The sequence below is a fragment of the Aptenodytes patagonicus genome, chromosome 15, assembly GCF_965638725.1.
Source record: "Aptenodytes patagonicus chromosome 15, bAptPat1.pri.cur, whole genome shotgun sequence".
NCBI lineage: Eukaryota > Metazoa > Chordata > Aves > Sphenisciformes > Spheniscidae > Aptenodytes > Aptenodytes patagonicus.
The window spans coordinates 8,210,909-8,230,759 of record NC_134963.1 but is presented as its reverse complement, the minus strand read 5'-3'; the positions used below and the strand labels follow the sequence as shown (position 1 = coordinate 8,230,759).

The window sequence follows — 19,851 nt, the reverse complement described above, 5'->3', positions numbered from 1 at the left end:
GGTTATTTAAAGAAACGCCCAGAGCGTTAATAGGGATTTTTGATAAGTTATGTTTTGGAGTCTCCTAAGGGAAACTTCTTTCTGAGGCTGCTGTTCGGCTTCTCTGTTTATCTCAGGTAGTCTTTTTTATGTCACAGCAATTCCCTTAGCAATAACATATTCCCGCAGATCATTCCAGCCGATCCGTCTCTGCCCTGCGTGCTCTGTGCAGGCGGTATCTCTCCCCGAAATGCTGGGACGCAGACCAAGATTGCGCGCCACTTCCAAGGAAGGAGCGCTGGGGGAGACGCTCTGTGTCTGTCGGGCGCAGGGCAGGGAGGCAGGGAAGAGTGCCAGGGGCATGGACGCGGGTTTCCAAGCTCTCCGTGAAACCCGCGGAGGTGATCCTGCCCAGACGAGCCGCAGCAGATGACCTGGCAGCAAATCACTCTGGAAGCAGTGAGATCAGAGGGAAGCCAGGGAGGATTGCTGCACGGGACCATAGGGAGTTATTGCTGCAGCAGGTTGGGGAAAAGAGGAGAGTCCCTGAAGAAAGGTGCAGATGGGTAGCAAGTCCTGCCTCTAAAGTGCTATGGACCAGCAAATTAGAAGCTGGGGGGTGCTTTTACAGTTATTCAGGTGGGCTATATTTGAGTAGGGACCAGCGTAACATCAACTCTGACAGCTGTTGTGTTAGGAGAGAACCTCCTGCCCTGCCACAGAGGATGGGCTCCATCACGCCAACGTGTATTTTCATCTCTGCTGGCCATGAGGCTAAAAAACGCCGATTCACATGACCCAGGCACGGAGGCTTCCAAGCTGCCTCCCAGTAGCAGAGGAAGGAGAAGGCGGTGCTGAAAGTCTGCCGAGACCCAAGGTGGGAAGAAATCTTGGCTGGCCAGTTTCAAAGCATTTGGACAAGGAATTAAGGTGACCGAGCTCCCGGCCATGGAAGCCTCCACCTGGCAGTACTATGGATATTTACGGCATGACACAAGTAAGGCGAGGGGGAGAGACTGCACTACTTCACGGGGAGCCTCCTCAGGGACGTGCGAGGATTATACTCTGCTGCAACTCGGCCAGGAGGGCCTGGGGCACAGGCTGGAAAGGGGGGACCTTCCCGACGCCGGGAGCGACATGCAAGCCCCTGCCAAGAAGTCAGAAATGAGCAGCAGCGGGTGGAGAGGGCAGCAGGGGCTGGCAGGGGACCCGCGCTCGGAAGACCACCCTGTGTCGAAAGGGTGCAGGAGAGGGGAGGAAGGAGAAGCCCCTCCGAAGGTGTACGAAATGGAGGTTGGGCACAGGCGAGTGGGCATGGGCAGAACGGTGAAGCCGGTGGTGTACAGGCTGGAGGAGAGTGAGTACAGGCGCCTGATCGAAGAGGCAGAAGCAGAATCTGAGGAGGAATGGAAAGCGACAGAGCACAAGGTACCTGTGATTCAGGAGGGCTACCCAGCAGATGGGAAGGCGGCAAGTCCGAGCCTAAACAGGGTCAACGCTTTCCAAGGAGTCCTGAGGAGGCAGATAAGCCGTTCGGACTCTGAAAGCAGTGCAGAGAGCAGGCAAGTGAACAAACTGACCCTGAACTCTCCCTCGGAGGGAAACAAGCCGAGTGTCCCCATCAGGTCAGATAGCTTCGAGCGAAACGCCATGCTCATGGATTACATTTTGCAAAGCAAACAGGAGGTAACAACATCTGTTTCCTACATCCCCAGAGAAAGCAGCAAGGCAGCTGAAAGCTTCAGGCGGGCGGTGAGCTTCGCCCCCCAGCCTGACAGCGCTCCGGACCTTTGCCAGAATGGCCAGACCGGCGAGGAGGATCCAGCCAGGAAGCCCGAGCCAGACAAGCAGGTAGTGAAGAGCCTCGAGAGAATGGTCTCTGTGGTTGCAAATTATGCTTCGGTGGCTAGAGACACTGAAAAGCTTTCGAGACAGAGCAGCAGCCAGCTCCTTGAGAGCAGGGAACAGCTCGGAGGTGAAGCAGATGCAGGGATACTCAATTCACACAGCCAGCAAAAAACCCCACCGGCCCCTCCTGTCAGGTCCCACAGCAAAGAGAGCCTGGCTTTGAGTATGAGCAAGACTGTGGCAATGACGGAGGCGCTGCTGGAGCCCCGCAGCGATGCAGCGAAGCCTGCCAAGGAGCAGCGGGCAGCTGCAGGCACGGAGCAGCTAACTGGAGGCAGGACTGCAGGAGGAGGGGGCTCGGAGGAGCCAGAGCGGAAGGGGAGGAAGAGTCAGGAGGATGAGAAAGTGCTTAAAGTTGCCGACGCAAAGAAAACCTTCGAAAAGCCCAAGCCGGCAGAGGGGAAGGCAGCGACGCCACCGCCCAGCGCTGCCAGAAAAGGTGAGGGGTGACAGCTCTGCCACGGGCGGGCTGGCAGGCCCCGGCGCTGCCTCGCGGTGCCGTGGGGCCAGGGTGGATCCGGAGCACGCTGCAGCCGAGGGCTGGGTGGTGAGGGGAGGTGGGAACGCGGCGGCCGTGAGGCTTTTCGGAAAACACCTGCCTTGTCATAGCCGAGCAACGGATGGGATGCGCTCGGGGCACGTTTAGCAATCTATGGTCATAACGAGGCAGGACAAAAATCAGGCATTGATTCAAGTCTACTAGCAGCCTGGTAAAAGTACTTCTTGCAGGGAAACTGTTTCATGAGAAAGGGATTTGCTTTTTAAGACTCTCTTGTATATAAATAAGTATAATATCCAGTACTCCTATACTGCTTGTCACAAATAGATACAGTGCAGAAGCGCCCATATGATACTTTCTCCGACGGTCATGTGGGATTATTCGCCTCTGTCTCTCTAGGCATTGGGTGAGCCAATATAATTTTATTTTAGCTATGGCATGAAAAGGAGGCATTATCTTCCTTAGGTTCTTTTTCTCCTGCACTGTGACTTAGCTGAATAAGCCTTTCAGGAGAATGACATCAACTTGGAAACCCTTTCACCGAAAAACTATGGATAAATGAACTTTGTTGAAATTTTACTGGTAAAACAGCAGTTATGTAGAAATAGGGAGAGATTAGAAATGAGTGTTTGAGAGTTTGGATCCTGCAAGGACATATCAGACCCATGCTGGTTAACTTACATCTTCTGTTTATTGACAATCTGCAATTGTGGATTTCCTTATAAGGGAAAAGAAATGTTTTAAGGCACAGGAAATCTATGCTAGCTTTGAATTGAATAGCATGTTTACTTAAAAAATAGGTGTGATTATCCCACGGTGCTTGGTACATTGTGCTGTCAATTACTCTCATTCACAGAAGTCACGAAACCAAGTCAGAATACGAACATTGCCAGAGTTTGTGTGTGTGTCAGTGATAACACAAAGCCTACAGCAATGAAAAACAGATCCTATCCTCTCAGGAGGCATCTGAAGGCACATTATCATTCTCGCGATGTAAAGAAATAGGGTTGTGAAATACTTGTCACGGCAAACTATCCGCCATCTGACACACTTAGGCTCTGTACATGAAGCAGTGCTAGTACTGGTATTATCAGGGTGTCTGGATCTTCACAGCCTCTCCGCTCCTCCTCGAGTGGGAGATTTGTCTGATTAAATGGTACAGCTGATACGGCGTGTTTTCGTCAGCCAGGTCAGACAGAGGGATGTTTTCATCAGCAATGAGGCGTGCATCCTTTGCGGGGAATAGAAGGAGCAGGTGGATGCAATAGGGGATCTTACAGAGGAAGGGGGTTAGAAGGGACTACAAGAAATCGTGCTCCATCCCTAAGGCAATACTGGCTACAGCTAAATCACTCCTGACAGATGTTTACCTACTTGTTCTTCAGAAGAAATAGGGAGGGAGGGTCAAGACAATCTATTTCAGGGCTGAACTGTGAAAATGTTGCAATAAAGAAGAGTAGGAATAGCTTCTCATTTTGCTATATCCGTGACCTAGTCTTTTTTTTTTTAAAATGTTTCTAAATATGTATCTTCCCAAATGTCATACTGCCTAACTGAACACGAACACCTCACGTGTATTTACCATTATATGATTCCTTTCTTATACCTCTGATTTTTCCAGCACCTTTGGTCCAACTTGATCCTAGACAGCAGGGAGAGAAACAGAACAAGATGGCAAAAGGATTCAAAACCGGTTGAATAATGAGGACAAGACTAGGACATGTGATGTGTAACACGGAGTGCTACAGCAATCACAGCGCCAAGCCTCACGTTACTGCTCGCTGCTCAAAGCCCCTGCTCATTACGTGGTGCCTGGCTGATTTTTTTTTCTGCTATTCAGAATGATAGGAAGTGTCAGTCCCAGGATATTCATGTTGTAAATAAAATACAGCTTGCTTTTTTTTTAATTTTTTTTTTGCGCGTTCTGCTCTCTTGTCTCTCTCTCCCTAGTTAATCGTCTGGTGTAGTGGAGATAGCAACAAAGAAAATCCCATCTGTTGCAACTAATTGCTTCGTTTTTATTTGGTGTCCCAAGATTTTAATTAGGTATTGGGACCACCTCCCCTTTATCGCAAAAATGGGAAAAAAGAAAGAAAAAAATATTTCACGATCCTGTACAATGATGGAGAAGAAAAATACATGAGGAAATAGATTAGCTTGAAATTAATTTAGAGATTTCCTTTTGCTGTAAGAACTGTAGGCAGCATGTCTTTCTATGCCTTTCCTATAGACTAGTTGGTAGGGATGTGTATGACATCTGTATTACTGCATATAACATGCATGAGAGTGTGTATATGTAGTAATAAATGCGCTTTATGCAATGTATTTTAAATCATTAATAACAATAGCATAAATTATTAATACCCATCCTGACCTAATGTTCACTCATTATTACTTGTCAATCTCCAGCATCTTCCCTCCACGCCGAGCAGCACACAAACGACGTCAGTGCAAGTGCTCGCTCACCGCAGCGGATTTTCATTACCCTTTGGGGAGGGGGCTTGCGACCTGACCCCAGCTTACAGGGTCTGGAAGTAGCGCAGGGACTCGTTCGATGTCACGCAGAAAGGTAGGGCAGATCTGGGAATAAAACTAAGGGGTGCTGACTCCTAACCCTCTGCTTTAATTCACATGTTCCTCTTTCCTCCTTGTCCACGTGCTCCGATACACTCACACACTTCTCCCTTCCTGGCCGTTATTTTAAAAATCTGATTGAACATATTGCTCTCCTTATCTTCATTCCATAATTCTACAGCTCCCCTTTCTGGCCAAGGATTGAATAAGGCCAAACCAAATGGATTTTGCTCTCTCTCTCCAGACAAACCCTTTGCTGGATCTGGCGAACAGATCAGCACGGGGCAACACTTCCCTGGGCAGAACACGTAATGCCGTCCGAGAGACAGAATTGATTAGCCGTCATCAAGAGCTGTTACGTGGTGGCTGTTAGTACAATTTTGTCTGGGCAGCTGCGCAACATTTGATGATCATTGAAATGCCCCTTAAAAACCAGGTTCGTAAGCAGTTTAATAAAGCTACCCTCGCCATTCGATATGTGCCCAACAGACATTGAGAAAAGAAGGCAGAAAGAGTAAATCTAATGCTATTCCACGCACAGAAAACAGCTTGGGTTTGGGGTTTTTTTCACTGCAATCAATTCAGATTTCCCCGCATAAAAAAAGCACTGCATTCCAGTAATGTTACGTGAAACGTAGGATCACATCACCGATTTGGTGATGGGAGCAGCTCTCCTCAATGCTGCTGAATCTGGCCTTGCGTATCTAAATCACGAGAGCCATAGAAGAAGAAATATAAAAATATGCAGCTTTCAGGTGGGAGAACCTAGTGCTTCCTGTGAAATTATTTAAATATAATCATAAATCAAAAGGCTTCAAGAAATAAATAGATGAAGTGGACACAAATGACTTTCAAAAGTTGTGTAACTTGGATATCTGCAAACCCGAGGTCCGAAACACAAACTCTCATGTCCGGCATATTTTGCGTGACTTAGAAGTTAAGCTGCAAAATAACAGGACTTTAAATTGCTGATCTCTCTAAACCCTCCGTAAGCCGTTTTCCTTCATTCAGAATATATTTAGCAATGAGGATTTAAGCAAATTGAAATGTTCGAGACAAATTAATCCCTCAAGTGACTTTACTGGTTCTGAATGGCTGGGTTGCCGTCCATCTAAGATTGCTCGGAGGCTCCAAGCCAAATTGCATAATGTCAGCCGAAGGCCAAAGAAGCCATCAAAATTTCTCCTAGAAAGAGGTGCCTCAGGTGCTTGCATCTTTCTTTACCTTTTCTAACCAATAACACCGCGCTGGCAAGGAAGGCTGCGGGGCATACCGAACGCGTTACTTATAAGGCATGTCAGGATCATCATAGGAACGAACCAGCGTGATTTACTGCAGTGATGGAATTGATGCATATTTGCAAGCAAGCTAAATTTAGCTGCTGACATAAGTTTCAGAGGTGGAGTCTGTAGACACGGTGCTGTTTCCGTATAAAGGCTGTGAGATAGGCTGCAGCAATCGTGCATCGATGTAGCGGAGGGTAAAATATGTGGGATGGATAAAACTAGTGAAACATATTTTTGAATAAATTCTGAATCTTTTCTGCAAAATTTAATAATCAGGCGTGTTGGTACTGATAAAATAGAAGGACAAACTTTGTTGTGTGGTTCCTTGTAGCTGCAAGAATATGGTAATAGGATATTTTCCTTCACAAAAATTAGAATTTGTGACATATTTTGACAAGTTGTTAGGCTTACATCACTCTGGCTATAATTTAAGTACTGTTTGTTAGAATGATTTTATTCAGCTGAAGTGATGAAGATTACTGTTTACAGTGGAACCAAAGAGCACGTGTAAAACCTTAGCCATTCCTTCTGTTGTTGAAGACTTCAGCCTGAAATTCATGTCATTTCTTCATCACCTTGTACGGTGAGCTGTTGCGATCTAAACGGCTCATTAATCCAGGTCAGAATCTGAGTGATCTTTGGAGCATTTCCACCCGAACATTTAAGGAAGCGCTAGCGAAAATTCAACAGGTATCGTCTCCTTCCGAGTCCTTCCTTAGTGACTCTTCCAACGACGTGTCGAGCAAGCTGTGCTGCAGGAGTATCCGTCCCTGCAGCAACCGTGTGAACCAGAAACCAACCGTTCAGGGGGCAGTTCCTGAGAGGATTAGGTTTCAATCAGATTTCTCAGGACAAATTTGACTTTGTGTCCTCTGTGCATCGCTCTCTTTTTAGACGGATGCCAAAAATCTTCCTCGGTTTCTCTTCCAAGCTGTTGGGTAGCGCTGGCTACTGCTGCCTTTGCTGCTGTTTTTCAGTCCAGGATGAAGCATCGGCTGGTACACGATTAAAATACCATGTCAAGCTTGCCCACTGTTTTGAGCTAGAAGGAGCTATACATGTGTATATTTTTAAGTACCATTTTATACGCTTGTATTAATAGTTTTCTATAAAGTTTTAAGCTACATGCACAGGTTCGAAAGTCCTAATAAATTAACAGCCGTGGGACTGGCAGTCGAGACACAGCTTTATCACTGACTCATTGTGTGACCTTCAGCAAGTCACGTACCTACGTGGAAAATATGAATCGCAATCTAAACCCACTAAACTACAGATTACCTGCAGGTCTGCACCAAGGCTGCCAAACTGCTTTTGTTTTCTTCTTTTTTAGCTTTAAAGAGATTGTTTGAGGGAGGAGGGTGGAGAGTAAGTGTGCTGGGCTGGCTTTCAGAAGGAAGGTATTAATTTCACAGTAATTGGTGCCGCGGGCAGTGCGTGGCAGGGATGCAGGCTTGCAACTCTAATCTTTGGGTGTATAATATTTTTTTATCAAGGTGTTGCTCAGTATGTAAGAGAGACTTTCCTGCTTATTGAATCAGTGGTTATACTAGTGTCAAAGTCTAACAAATGTTGGATAACATTTAATTTGTAGCTACTGTGGCATCTGATGTTTCCATCAGCTGTAATCAGTCAGACCAGCAAGACCATGACAAATGTATCCGAGAGGCTTTCCGCATGTTTTAACACCCAGCTATCACTTAACAGGGGGTAGTTCACAATCCTGTCGCAGTTTCATGGGGGAAAAGACGGGTTCTCAGCTCAGCTCATCACGACACACATTTCTCCAAATTCTGAAGGATTATAAGGGGAGACACAGGTGCGTCGCTCCCCTGAAAAATTAGGCCACTTAAGCACCTAATCACATACAAATGAATTTGCAAATATTAGCCAAAACGTATAAGGAAGCTAGACTAGCTTTTGGTTTTGGCCATGTATGGTAAACACTGTGCAACGTGGGCACTGATCTAGCATCATTCATCCGCTCTTCAAGTTCCCTGGAGGAACAGAAACACGCAGTCTTTGAGAGCGGTATTACCCTGCGTGCCTTGAGGTATTTGCTACAAAGGTACTCACCTTCTTACTATGTACTGTAATAATAACTGTTAGCCTTTTTCATCTAACAGCGGAGATAAAAAACCCTCTTTACAACCACATAAGCCAGCATCCCCAAAAGCGGCTTTACTTTTAGCGCAATGGGGAGAATCTTCGGTTTCAAGCTACTGTCCTGCGCTTCTCATTACAGTGTGATTTTTAGCAGGGGCTTAAGCTCTCCTTTGGTCACCGTCTCGCTGGCAGTGCCGTTTTCCACGGGGGCTACAGGCCCCAGCAAGCCAGCATGACAAAACGAGGCGGCATGGTTGTTTTTCTTGCAGAACTGTTGGTTCTCTTCAGCGTTGCGTCTGTCGACCGCAGGCTCTAGCTGTGCCCTGCTTGGCCGAGGGCTCACGGGGAGCCGCATCTGCGGGGTTGCGCCTCACTCGTCGCATCAGCGCTCGCAATTTGTGGTTTTGCTGCCATAGTGCCCCAAACCCTCCCGGTCCTTCTGCCTGTACCTCCCCGCCTTTGCTCACACCCTGGGTATCTAAAGCAGAGGACGAGAGTGCCATCCCAGCAGGGAGTCGCGGCTGGGCCTGCGAGGGAAGAGGCCTGAGGCAAGCTGGGGAACAGCGGGGGCCACGGCGGGGCGCCGGCCCGGCAAGGGGCTAAGCGCCTGAGGGGAACCGGGCTGCCGCGTCCCCGCCGGGGCCGCGAAGGGGAGAGGGGGCAGGCGGGGGGGGGCTGGAGCGCGGGCCCGGCCCCCTCAGGGAGGGTCTCGCCCCCACCGCCGCCGAGGGGCGGCCGAGGGGCCGCGCGGGTCGCACCGGCCGGCTGCGGGGAGGGGGCAGAGAGAGCCCGCGGCCACGCGTGGCAGCGAGCGCCGCGCCGCCACTGGCTAGACGGGCCGCCACTCACCTCGCCGCCCCCGCCCTCCGCCGAGCGAGGCGGGACGGGAACGCGCGGCACCAGGCGGTGCCCGTAATGAGGGGGCGCGGCCCGCCGCGGGGAGGCGTGGCCGCAAGAAGGCGGGACCTGGCGCCGGCGCCGCCCGCCCCCGCCCCGCGGCGGTCAGTCGGGCGGCGGCGGCGGCGGCAGCGGCAGGCGGCGGAGGCGGCTCCGCCGGGCTGAGGAGCGGACGCGGGGAGGCGGCTCGGGATTGCGGTGCGCGGCACGGGGGCGAGGGGGAACCGGGGCGGCAGGAGGACGGCGCCCTGCGGCGCGGCGGGTGGCAGCTGGCGGGGCGGAAGGGCGGCGGGCGGCCCGCCGCGGCGCGGCGGCGATGCCCGCGGTAGGACGGCGGCGGCGGCGGGCGCCGGGGCCGGGCAGGGCAGGGCAGGGCAGGGCGGGTGGGGGTCCGGCCGGGCGGGCGGGCTCTTCCTGCGCCGGGCCGGCAGTTGCCGTCGAGCCCTTCCTGAGGCGGCGGCCGCTGTCAGCGCCCGGGCCTGCGGGGGGAAGCGCCCTCCCCACGCCGGCGGTTGGGCGCCGCGCTCAGCCCGGGGTTTCTCCCCCGCTCTCCTCCTTATTAGGTAGCGGAGCGGCTCAGGGTCGCCGCGGGTTCCGGCATCCGCCCGGGGCTCGCAGGTTGCCGGCGGGGCATGCCCGAGGCGGGGCGGCCCCGCCGCCGGGGCCGGGCTCTCCCGCCGCAGCTCGGGCGGGCCCTGCGCGCCGCACACCTGATGCCCGCTGCCAGCCCCGGCCGCCTTCTGCACGGAGAGGACGGGGGTTTTTCTTTTGTTCGGCAGGTTTTTTCCTTCCCCCCCCCCCCCCCCCCTTTCTTTTTTTCCCGGCGGTGCAGCAGCAGCAGCAGCAGCTCGCTGGCACCGGCGTGTCTGTGTCGCCCCCGGAGCGCCGCGTCTCCGTTGACCACCCTGCAACGTTGCCGAGGACAAAAGATGACCGGAGGGTTTAGTTTTGGGGGTTTTTTTTGTTTTGTTTACCCTCGTGTTGACCGGGTACGTGTCACGCCGTTATTAATGGCTCTTCTTGAGTCTGTTCGGGAGATGTGTGAAGTCCTGGGTTGTATGACACGTTCGCGGGGTTTGTTTTTCTGTGCAGAAAGCCGCATTGTTTTCATAGCGGTATGTCAAAGGCCAGAATTTAAAGGTTCGTACTTACCCGTGCTTTGTGAAACGAGCCGCTTCTCCGCTCGCGGTGCACGGAAAGGCGTCCGACATGCAACCGCACGAACGCTGGGCTGTAGTACCCCGGTCTAGACAATGTGATGCTCTGACTGCACGGGAGACAGGTCTAAAAAAAAAAAGGGGGGGGGACGACGGACTGAAAGCTTACTGGAAACAAAAGTAAAACTGATTGATGCAGTTTTATTGTTAAAGATAAGTGATATGCATTAGTGTTGTGGGTTTTTTAACAGCTGTAGTTTCGGTCCTGTACGTGTTTGTTTGAGCAGGTCTATTCAGCCTATTCATGCAGATGTGCGTGTGGATTAGTATAAGCAAGACCAAGGATGTTAGCAAAATGAAAGAGTGACATTTTGAATATACTAGGCTGTGGCTGGTTTTTCAGTTTGCTGATACCGATTCTGGTTTAATTTTAGGCCAGGCTGTATCCAAATTACCCGACGCTATCCTCTCTCTTCGTGTGCCTCTATAAACACATGCAGGAGAGGAGCTCTGTGCCTGCTGGAAGTGTGGGAAAATGGTGTGAACTGGCACAGTCCGTCCTGTAAGAAGCGTGTTCGTATGTGCTGAATGTGCGATGGCTGGAGAAAACAGCGGCTATCTTGTGCGTGAGGCAGGAGAGGGTATATTTGATTTTCATTTGAATAACAAGCATTGAATCATCTTTTCTGCTCAAGGGGAAAAACAGATGGCTGTGCGCTCGCCGAGATGTTTTATTGCAGCTAATATTCGTGTTTGCTAAAGACTGTCTACACAAAGGTGGAAGATCAAATACTGTTGTGACAAAGTCACTGCGTGTTTATTTTGTGTATATATTCTTTTAGTATTTTCAGTAGCCATAGTAAGACTTGACACACTTGGGTACATGTCAGGGAGCATTTGCTTTGTGTTTGTTTTAATATAGCACTTCATAACAGTAATTTTTCAATGGTCACTTGTAGCCTTTTATACTGATTGCTTTAATCAGCATTTGTGTGTCTCTATGTTCTCTGTTGGCATTACTCTATCTTCTAGTGAGCTGCCTTTTCAAACATCATTGGATTTTTTCAAGTTAAATCTTCATGCTTATTGCATCTGTCACTTCTGGGATTCACTCCAAGCAAAAGGCAGAGATTCAGTTTAATGGCAATGAGAAGGAATGCACAGAAGGGTAAAATATCAGCTTTCCTGAGTGATGCAGGAAAGGACGCTGAGAGATCTGCCCTCAGTAACTGTTCCATGCATCATGGTCAAGTTTAATATTAGACTTTAATGACGGCTTCTTAAAATGGCTTCATTAAAGCACGACGTTGCATTTTGATCGTAAGAGAATTTGTTATTGGTTTTAATTTGATTATCGATTCCGAGGAGTATAACTTGGATGCCAGCTTCCTATTTTGAAGACATGAGCAAAACACTTCCTGGCCGGCGTTTGCAGCTTGGTGAGGTCATCAGCGCACCACTCCCAGGGCTAGGAATGTCCTTTTAGGCAAACTCACAGGCACATTTTCACTTGACTTTTAAAGTATGGGCTTGTTTGTTTTGATTTTGTTTTACTGAGGCTTTTGTGATAATCTCAGTCCTTCTCTAAGGATGCGTTGGAACAGAAACTCACTGAGGATTTGAAGTGCCCCAGTTTAAGCGTTTACAGGGCATATGAACAAGAATTAAATGTCTGTGTTCTCTTCTAGCTCTTTCCCTGTAGTCTCCCCCACCTAATATTTTTGGTCTGCTTATATTCTGGCTGTTAACTCTGAAATTAGTCCGATTAGAAACTGCTTACAGTCACCCTGGTTATGTAGCCACATGTGAAAAGTCAGATAGTTGGTGGCTTTAGGCTGACAGGATGTGAACTGATATTTTTTTGTCATGATACGCACAAATGCAGGTGGCGGTGGCGTTGCTGGGGTGAACGCCAAGTCAAAACTAAGGCAAAAAGGTTTTGGTTAGCTGAAGTGACTCAGGAAAGGTAGCACTGAAAGTTGATTATTTTGGACGTGTTGAATATACCAGTATAGTTGGGAACTGGTTACTGAGCCCTTTCTTTCTATTTGCTAATAGGATTGCTTTGTTCTGTTTCCCCTCATGTGAGTAACTATACTAGAAATGGATTATTTGTTTCTTTTTGAGGTTATAATCATTCAGCACGTGACTTTATATGTGGTTTTAGATGATAGCATTAGGCATGTAAAATACCAGGGTGACACTAGAATTACTCAGCTTCTCGGCGTAGCAGTGACAAGCCCGAGAGGTCCCACCGGCAGGTCTGGCTTTGCGCTGGAGGGCTCTCTGATGCCGTGTCTGGCGCTGACGGTCCTCAGAGGAGCAGACTGTCTGGAGGGGCTCCTAATGGAATATACCAGCCATTAGTTGTATTACCAGCCATTAGTTGTGTGTGTGCCTGTATGGGTTTGTGTAGTAAATACAAATCTGATCAGAATTAATGGCTGGATGTAGCGGTAATGATGTAGCTATAAAATAGTAGAAGGTGACTGTTGGACAGATAGATCATTTTACTTTAGACCTCTCCCATGCAGTTCTTCATGCTAATAAGACAGAGGTAATCTCTTTACAGCAGACATCTTCGTCACAAAGTGCTCTGAAATGGAAGAGGCTTTTGTGATGGAATAACATAAAAGCTTTAAAGTCCCGCTCTGTAGGTCAGGAACTAGTAAGGAACTTGTGACAACGGTATCTGCTACTGCCTCCTAAGGGGAAAAAAAACACGTTGTTCTTTCGAAGGCTTCCAGCCTGGTGCTCTCATGGTGCTCATCGATAGAAGAGGTCTCCTTGGTTTAGAGGTGACAAAGTAAAACATGGGCTCTTTGACCATTTTTCCTCTTCGCTTTTCTTCTTCGTTAACGAGTTAGATACCAAGGTAGAATCACCTGCATTGGAGAAAGGACAATAGCATTTCTTCAACATGATCGCTTTGCTTCTTCAACATTATTTGCTTTGTCTTATCCCAATTTTGTTGATGATAATAAATGATATATAATATGCTTTTTGCTATGAGCACGTACTGACTTTTGAGGCCTGGCTTTCAGTGGGAGAAGCTGGATGTGGTTGGATTGGTTATAGTGACTCTGTTTGACATTGAGCTGGGCCTCTCAATCCATCATAATTAGGTTCTTCTTGTTTTCCCTTTTAATAATTTAATTTGAAAAAGCAATGGAAATAAAATTAAAGCAGTGGTGGGATCTGACTTAAAGTGATTAAGGTTCAGCCTGATGCGGTCAGGCATGCTGAGATGAGCTTGCAGCTTTCATCTAGAGCATTGCTGAGCTGCGCTTAAGGCCAAGTGTTCCCTTTGGGGAGGATCATGGTTTCCCTGTGGCTCTCCAAATCTTGGCTGGCCATAGCATCTTTGTATGTAATCTGTGTACGTACAAGCGTATATGTAATCTATGTACAATTCTTCGTAGCCGAATATTAAGGCAACCATTTCTGCAGTCTGGAAAATGGACTTCAAATCACTCTGGTCGGAGTATTTAGAAATGTGGGAACTTCCCTTCCCCCTCCATCCCCCTAGTTCTGCATATAGTTGCCATAGAGACTGTGTTCTGGAGTCCTTGAAAATCCATTGTTTATCTCACATAAATGTATAAACCTGCTGTGTTGAAACATCACATTTTGAAGCATCCTGTTCCCGTGCAAATCTGATAGGGACTTGACATCCTACAGTGCTGCAGATTTGGATATTGGACATGCGTCAGGCACAATTGGACAAACTGATAATAAGTATAATTAGCACCACCAGGGATTAGCAGGCAATAACAAATTCAAGCACTCTGTCCCTTGGGAGCCGGGCAAACTGGCAGCGCTGGGCAGATGATCACTTGATATGGAAGACAGTCATCAGCAAAGGCTCGATGGTGAGGGCCTCAGCTCAGTGCTAGTGTTACCCCTTGAAATTGCTTCCCCCCCCCTTTAAATGCTTAAAAACTTCATGGTGTGTTAGTTCGTGCTGGAATCTTGAACACTGATGGACTTGGGGTACACGCTTAGTATTCACTTGGCATTTTTCATCATACAGTGGCCAGTCAGCGTTACAGTTGTTTCTTGCAGTTACTCGTGTGAAACAGATTGATATCCTTGTTTCCAAATTGGAAATGTGAGGTTAAGCGTTTTGCTCAGGGTCTTGCAGGTGCTAGGCTGGGAATACTTCTAGCGTATGATACTAAGTGTACTTGTTGGTTTGCAGATGGTTCATGTATTTCCACCAGCACATATGGTGGGGTGTGTGTGTATAAATGGCCGTTCTTATGCTTAGCTTTTCAACTGTTAATTTCTTACTGCAGTACTTAACATTAGTTATACTGTATGTTGGAGGTTGGAGTAAACAGGCGCAAAGCTGTCTTGTTCAGAACAGGAGGTGGATTAAACTTTTTTGAGTTTTCAGTGAATATTTTTTTTTAAGGTTTATTTTCATTTTTGGATCTGCTGAGATCAGTTTGCAAGGCAGGAAAAAATCCTGAGCCAGCTTAGACAAACATGAGTTGCCAGACGTACTTCAGCACTATATACTTCTGCTTTAGCACAGCGTGAAGTGTGGGCACAAAACACTTCTAGCTGAGTGCCATTGTGCCTTCCAGCATCTTTTTCCTGGCCACTGCTGCTTTCTGGAGCAATTTGTTAAAGTTCTGCGTGGTGTTTTGAGGTGCTGTGGTTTAAAGGTAGGCTGCCCTGGTTTGGCCTCCTGTTTCACCATGCTTTGGATGCACGCGTGTTATCTCTATACGCTTCACTTCGCTCCCTGATGTTTCTTTGGGGGTAAGGGTTATCTTTTTGTTCTTTACGTGCAATGCTTGCCACATTGATCTTTTGGTTTAGTAAGGGAATTCTTAAGCACTATGAAAGATCACATAAAAACCAGCTGGGGCTTATCTCAGCGTAATACTGCCTCTTGTTTTGGCTGGTGTCCTCCAGAACTGCTGTAAATGCCACGGGGACTCTCAAAGGGATGGAAGTGTGGGTTGCACGTGCAGTAACGTGTCTGTCAAGCCAACAGGTAAGTAAAGCTTAAAGGTCATTAAACACAGGCTGTAATTCTTTGTGCTGCTTACTGAAAACAAGTTCCTCAGCTGAGAGCAGCCAGCTGCAGGTCCCTTCCCCAAGAAATCAGCCTTTGCCCAGTGTGTATCAGGGTGTGATTCTCCTCGTCAGGTAGGCAGAGAGCTTCTGTGGAGTGCTGGGGGTGTTGGGGAGAGCAGGTACACCCCTCGTCCTTGGCACAGGGAGCCTGTGGGTGTAGGAAGATGTTTTTCCTTCTTGCATCTGAAATCTTTCTTCGTAGTGTAGCAGGAACATTTATTAAAGCTGCTTACGAAACTAAATACACTTTCCTAAGTCAATTTTTTTTTCTTGCCTGCCTAGAGAGGTGAGAAAGTTGCTCCGTGTTGCACTCATGGTTTGACAGCAGCTCGCCCAGGTTGCTGCCCTCTCAGCTGTGGCGTGCAGCGGCCAGGGCTCTGCCGCAGCACAGGACAGCAGCCTTGGCCTGAAACAGATCAGTGACAAAGAACATCTGTAGGACAGAGGAAATGTGTTTGAACTTGGAACCCTTTGCTAAAACAGATGTTTGAGGGGCTGTAATTGGTACCACAAGATAGGGATTTAAAATCAAGTTAGCAGATTGAACTATCTGGATTTGAGTTTTAGCCTCCTCCAGTCCCTTCCTCCCTCCCCCAGCCCTGATTTCAAATTGCATGTTACGGAAATGGGACAGAATGACAATGGTGCTCTTTGAATTATAGACTGCTTGGCCAGAAGAGCTGGCAGGACAGCAAATGGAAATCTGGATAAATACACGCCAGTTCCAGCTGTGAGAATTGAGATTCGTTTTGCAGTTTATTTGTATAGCCATAAAATCTGAAACGCGTTTGCATTGTCCAGTCTGAACCTTCTGCGTTCTTCTATGCTGAGGATATTGTCTTGTCTCTGACAATTAATCATTGTTGGTTTTATTTTGAGAACATCACAAGTTCAACGCGAGTGCCTCACCTGTTGGATGGGTGTTACCGAGTAGCTTGAGAAGTGAACGTTGCAACTGGGCTCCGATTTAGCTAGCATTTGGATGAAGGTGTTTCTTAGGGTATGCTAACCAAGCCCATTACTACTTTTTGGAGTAGCGTGTCTCCATTCAAAATTGTGGAGTGATGGACCACACCGGTCTGTGCTGTAACTCCAGTCTAAGCGTGACGTGGTCCAGCTCTCTGGCCCATCACGTTTGCTGTTACAGGGCTGGAAACAAACTTCAGACACCGTGACAGCGGTGTGTGGCTACAGTGCTGGTCCAAGAGGTGCTGCCATTGCGCTTGGCCGTCCTGCTCCTCTCTGATCGCATCCCCCAAGGCAGCGCTGTCTTCTCAGCGGGCTCCCGGCAGGTCTGGGTGTTGTGCTCCATCCAGCAGACCAGCGGAGCGTTTGTGGTCGGGCAGGGCCATCTGGAGAATTCTGCATCCTCGCTTGGTCAGTCTGACTCACACTTGGCTGGTCTATTTGTGAGCCTCGGTTGTGCTGATCTGTTGTTTCTGCTTTATTTCGAAGTTGTGAGGAATTTGTGTCCCGGCTAACTTTATGTTTATAGCGGAGGGCTTTCTGCAGGTCTTGGTTTCCTGATGGTGGCTCTCAGGCTGTAGTCCTACAGTGCTCTTGAAGAACTGGGACCTACGACCTTTCATCTACGAGACCGTTTATCTCCTTAAAACATCTGTAACGTAGTTTCTTCCTGTAGATACCACGGCATGTTGTAATTGAGGAGGAATAGAAAACAGTTTATCAAGTCCTTTGGAGATTTCTCCTTCTGATAAATCTTCTTGTCATTTTTTTAAGGAATGATCCAATTAACTGTAAGCAAGGAGAGAAGCAGTGTAATGTTTCCAGTAATGTTTTAAAGCCATTGGAGTTTAACACAAAATGTGCTTACCTTAGAAAAATACTGTGTTAATCGAATTGCCTTCATGTCTGCACCTCTTCTTGACTTTTGCAGAATGGGAAATGCTGCATGTGTTATTCTCTCTGTGCTTTAGGCCCCCAGCACCTGGGTACTACTGTCTGCTTGGCTTCTAGCTTAAATTCATCACTGAAGAGAACGGACTACATCCTCTATCAGGGGTTGAGTTTCAGGTCTAGTGGCTACTGGTGAGCTCCTCTGTCACACACATAGAAAGACTTATGTTTGCCGTTTATTTCATTTGGGCACGTTTGATTGCTTCAAGTTGTAGGAGAAAATACAGTTGTTTTCTGCTGTTAGCACTCTGCCATGTTAGAAAAAAGCGCTTGTGCGTTGGCTGGTTAGTTGGGAAAGGTGAGACCTGGTTGTGATTTGGTGAGAAATTACTGAAGCTATGGTGGGGAAGAGCTCTTTCTCCGTTCGTAACCACCATCCTTAGCTGGTACTAAGCTTTTGCCCAAAACCAGGTTAAAAAAAAAAAGCTTGCGGTGTGTCTCAGGAATATGGTCTGGAAGAAGCTTGCATGTAACCTTCAAGAGAGCAGAAGAATTCAGCAAATTGGGGTAGCAGCTCTGAACAGATTGATACTTCCTTGTTAGCTCTGTTGCGCTGATAAGAGAACTAGGTCAGCTCTATGGAGAAAGCATTTTATCTGCATACTTCTCTTAACTGGAATCCTGGTGCTTGGCTCTTGTAACAGGCTTGCTGACTTGCAGCTCTGCACAGGGGGTTGTGCTCTCCGTCTCATGTTTTCCTTGGGGTCAAAGTGTGGTCTGAAGCCCTGTTGCTTTCCTCTCTGTGGCATGTGCTGCTTTTACTGTGGGGGTGATGCAGTCAGTCCCCAGGGGTGTAAGTAGCATCTTCCATCATGCTGGTGTAATGTCTCTGGCTGAAGTTCATAGGGCTGTTGTTCAGCTCTGGAAGTATATTGCTCTGTCTCTTGGCAGTGGATGAGGATGCAGTGTGCGAAGAAGTATCTCTGTTGTTTATTCCAGTGGAGAAAGTGGAGAATGAAGGCTCTTGGAGGAGAGTGTATGAAAGGCAGTGGCCTTCTGTGGTCAGCCGCTGGAGCAGCGGTGTCTTAAGGTGGGAGTCTGTCTACTCCAGTGCAAGGTTTCCCTTTCCTTAACCAGTAAAGCTTGTTTGGTGTCCACCGACTGTATAAATCTTGTCTCCAGTGGCAGCAAAAGTGGAAGCTGAAATGCAGAGATGCACTCAGGCATCTGGGATGCTTAATCCACAGGTACCCTAGTCCTCTTTTCCCCATGTATTCTGTATGTTACTTGCCTCTATGAGGTTTTGTCCTGGGTTTCAATGCTTTTTTTTTTTCTTCTCTACTTTGCTCTCCTCTGTCTTCTGTTTTCATTTTTACTGACCTTGTTTTGCCCAGCATGTGTTAAATTGCTATCGTCCAAATATCCCCAAATACATCACACACTGCTGCCTGTGAGGGTGGCAGCTTTAGTGCCAGCTGACAGAAGATACTATAAAAGATGTAAACCCGAAAGAGGAGGTTGGTTTGGAGGTTGTTGCTCTGGCACCCGTTCCTGCTCCTCAGCTGCCTCGCCGTTTCACACCCAGGGTTTGTGTAACTGCTGCAGTGTTTCTCTTTGCTGGTTACCCATCCCATTATGGCCTCCTGATAAATTATTTTGTGTAATGATTTTTGTGTGCATTCATTGCTCTAGCTTTATGGTAGATGACACAGATTAAATGAAGCCAGACAATGCTCTCTGTTCGGGGTAATGACTTTGAACTGCAGTGTCCTTTTGTCACTGTAAATTGTCGTAAATGATGTTAGATGTAAATGATGTTAGACCGTAAAGATACAAGCTACAAAATGGTATGAGTAGTAAGATTCCCCAAGAAGATGAATTGCATACCTGGAAATCTTTCAGTGAAAATGTCCATTGCATCCCTATGTGCATGTGAAAGGAGTGTCAGCCACGGCATGGGAGATGAGCACTTGAGACAAGCACGCACAGGGCAAACACTTAGGAAATAACACGTGCTTCTTGATGATGCCTAGAAGATTTAAGCATTGTAGGCACTTCTGACTTAAGAGTTCTTCATATTATAGCAGTCTTAGTATGATTGTTTCAGGGTACAGCTCTGAAAAACAGAATCGTATCAAGTGTTTCACAGGTTAGAACCAACACCTTGCACTTTGTCCAGAATAGCAATTTCAGCTTATTTTAAGTTTGGGTTGTGTTACATTTTTGAATGTGCTGGGCTCCCCAGTTGAGATATAATCGAATTCCCTGGTAGTTTGTGGTTTAGGTTCCCATCCCAAAATAGAATCTTGCCAGTGGTATAACAGCTGGAAATTTCAGTATTAAGTTCATATTCCAGCTTTGTCTTTAAAATGAAGTGAAATCAGATGGCAGAGTCTTGCTCAACCTAGACTAAAGTAACCAAAGACTGAAAATCTGTGCACAAATATGATGTATTTTGGAATTGTGACCATCTGTAGTAGTGTTCACCCTTGGTTTAAAT

The 19,851-nt window shown here is 47.7% G+C and overlaps 1 protein-coding gene across 3 annotated transcripts in view; it reads left to right on the top strand.

Moving 5' to 3' along the window:
• Nucleotides 1-2,243: 2,243 nt before the first annotated feature.
• The window catches only part of CORO1C (coronin 1C), a 54,484-nt gene continuing 36,876 nt past the window's right edge, over nt 2,244-19,851 (top strand). The window contains exon 1 of one of the 3 annotated variants that reach the window (XM_076353149.1): nt 2,244-2,326. The gene's annotated coding sequence lies outside the window, so the exon portion shown is untranslated. Of the gene's footprint in view, nt 2,327-9,377; nt 9,445-10,215; nt 10,236-19,851 lie in introns of those variants that run through there. The other 2 variants (XM_076353147.1, XM_076353148.1) reach the window with 2 other exon arrangements.